Here is a 3,715-nt window from a genome sequence, read left to right on the forward strand (position 1 = left end):
GATTTTTAATATTCTAAAAAATTTACATTTCAAACCAAAAATAGTGTTATATATAATCATTTGTGTTTCAAACTTAAAAAATTCTCTTGTGTGATAATAAATTATATCTTTTTTTATCAATTTAAATTTCTACCATAAATGATTTTATTCAAAAAATACTGAAAACAATTGAAAATTGAATAACTTGGTATAGCTTTTACCTACATTCATTTAAATTGTTTGAAGACATAAATTATGGCAGATAAAAAAAAAAAAACTTTTTGTCACCACATTTATGAGTTATAAAACATAGATGTTGGACACAATTTTTAACATTATCTTGCAACTGCCACACTACCATACCCTATACTATACTATACTATATTATAGTATACTAGATTGAGATGTGATTGCAGTTTGAAGCTTGTACTATCCGATAAAACTGAAGGCTATATAATAGTTGACTTGCCATCCATGCCCTTAATTAATTGGTGTTTGCTATGATGGCTAAAAATGTTGTTTAATTATTAAAATAGGTTAAATAATTAATTTAAATTTAAAAAGTATAAAAGTAGAATTTTTTTAAATATTTTAAAATTATTATAAAAAAAAATTAGACAAAAATTAGACACCAAATAAAAAGCACCATAAAATTAATCTAATTAATTTCTCTATAGCTACCATTATTTTGCATTTCAATCATTTGGCCCTTTTCACGTTTTTATACAAGTTTAGGAACATGGCTGGAGGAAGCAGGATACCACCTCTTTATGTCCCCATATTTATGTCCGAAAATGTTTGGTAACCAAAGAAAATCAGCCAAAAACAGTTATAATTTGCCTTATTTAGCGTTCATTAATTGTTGCAATAATTAATTAATACCAAATAAAGTAAGTTTTGGCTATTTTTTTTTTGTCTACCTAACATTATCCATTTATGCCCCTCTCTCTTTTTGAGATAAAAACTTAGTTAAAAATTAATATGATAATTTTTGTTAATTTCAGAGACATAATTAATATAATTTAAATCTCATAAATTATTTTAATACACACGGTTAATATGAAGCCTTATTCTAGAGTTTAACTTCAACTAATATGTTTTTATGCATATAAATAAGATGAAATTTAAATTTAACATTTATTTAAACAAACAAATGAATTAACACGAACTAAATTTAGTAAAACAAACTCTTTTGTTTAGCTTATTGATGTTAAGAATCAAAGAATGTATTAAAGAAAAAAGGATTTTTTTTTTTTTTAAATCTTTGAAGAGAAAAGAAAGTAACTCTAAAAACAGTTCACACAATAGACAAATAATAAGTCTTTGTTATTAAAACAAGAGAAAGCAAAACTTCACTTCCCTGATCACTTACTACAATAATTAATTATTATGTAATTAGCTTAGATTGTGCCATCCTTTAATAATTAAAAACTTTGTTAGTGCTCCTCTCATAATAAATATATTATTAGTATTTTAATTGAGTTTTTGTTTGTTTTGAAGGAGGAAACGTACAAAGCCGCACAAGCAAATGGATGCAACATAACAACAAAGCTTTGAATACGACAAAAGTTGCTGAAATTAATTATCGTTGAAAAAGTGATTAACACCTTAATACGATGTATCTAGCACTATATGTAGCTGCATCAACAACACATGCACATGCATTTGTGTTCGTGTTTGTGTAATGTTTGTTCACATAATAATAATAATCTTTATTGTTTTGCTTTGTCGTCATTTATATGCACCTCCAAAAAGTTGACTAAGCAAATGAATTTAATTTTAATGTATGCAGTATGAAGAGGCAAAGAGCAACGCTCTCGTTTAATTAAATTTACATTTTTAGATAAATTTTTAAGTTATATATTTAAAAATTAGTTATTTTTATTAATATAATAATAAATAATTAATTATTTGTGTAAGGAGATATAAACCTTATTTTATATATGCATCAACTTATTAATTTGAGATAGACTTGTAAATAAAATTTAAATTTGTGATTGATTAATTTTTGACTTGTCAAATTGAGGGATATTGTGAAAAAAAAAATAAAAATTAGATTTACATTAGTGTAGGTATAATTAATTATAGAAAGCCTCTATATACTGCTATCAGATTGATTACATTATTAATTTAGGAGAGTGCTGGATAAACAATGACCATCTTAAACAATATGAACAACCACTAATCAAATAAAAACACACAACATCTTTAAATTAACCATCTAAATTTTAATATTAAAATAACAATATGTACACCTAGTGAAATGAACATTTAATATATCTATTATTCACATTATTTAATATTTTCATTGTCTACCTATATTTTTTTATTAATTTATTATGCATGTTTGATATATACGGATGAGATGACTGTGGTTAATTCAAGCAATGTAATTAGATCAAATAATTTAATTAATTGAGCTGTAACAGAATATTTTTCTTGTTTAACAAAGCAGGTTTCAATTACTGTCTATTGATGAGAAATTTGTAGTTATATATGTACTATGTAGCTTAATTTAATTTTTTTGACAAATTAAATCTATGAAATCGGCGTGCATGCCGCGTTATTTTTGACACCATTTCACTTGAGAATTGAGATTACTATACGTACATATCTGATTCAAATTAAAAGCAATTATATATTTATATCCATTCCTAAAAGCTAAGATTACGATATTATTATTATGGAGTTGAGTTCGCATGTTTGTGGAATGAAATGCACATGGAGACAGCAGATTGATTCATGTGCAGCATCCAAGGTTGAGACACGTCCATCACCAACTTCACTTCTCTACTTCTTCAATTCCTACTAATCACTAATCTATGTATGTTCACACTCACATCTCACTTTCAACTTTCAAGTTCAATCTTCATTATTGTAACAAATGCAATGAATTGCAATATAATGCAACTTAGCTTGTGGTTTGTTACAAGTAAATGCATGGAGAATTAGGGATCTCATTCTACGCATCCTTTAGGCTGCGTTTGTTTCTAAGAACAGGACATGACAAGACACTGATAACTGGATAGGATAAGACATTGATAAACATGATAAACAGAGACACGAAATGTTGTATTTTTGTATTCTATTTGGTGATAAACTAGAACAAATTATGAAAATTCAATTTATTCTCATTTTTTCCATTTAAAAAATTTGAGATGAAAAATATAACAATAAAAAATATAATTACGAAAAATTAACAAGAATAATGAAAGAAAAAATAAAAAATAAATTGTATCCCTTATTAGTGTCTCTGTGTCCTTCCTGTCAGGGTGGACACAAAATACACTAATTCAGTGTCTCTGGACACATTGTCTCTGTCCATGTCTCTTCTGCCAAACACGATTTTGTGTATCAGTGTTCCTGTCTCTGTAAACAAAGGCAGCCTTATATATTATATATTCACGATATCCCTCAATTCAGTAGGACAAAAAAATTAATGCGAATTAAAATTCTATTTAAAGATTTGTCATTAATCAATAAGTTATTGTATTTATAAAGCAGTATTCGAAATTCTAGTACTTATCTAAGCCATTGGATGAGTTAACCACTCAACCAACTCAGTTGGTTATATATAATCAGATGAGACTTAGCCAGGTTTATTTTCCATACATCAATTATTATAGGCTTATCTAATTAATTAGTTCCTGGTGTTGATATTTATTTAAAAGTTCAACAACAACAGTGTTTTTTTTTTTTTGTTTTTTCTAGGATCCTAGAATAAGATATTATATGA

The sequence above is a fragment of the Arachis ipaensis genome, chromosome B03, assembly GCF_000816755.2.
Source record: "Arachis ipaensis cultivar K30076 chromosome B03, Araip1.1, whole genome shotgun sequence".
Taxonomy (NCBI): Eukaryota; Viridiplantae; Streptophyta; class Magnoliopsida; order Fabales; family Fabaceae; genus Arachis; species Arachis ipaensis.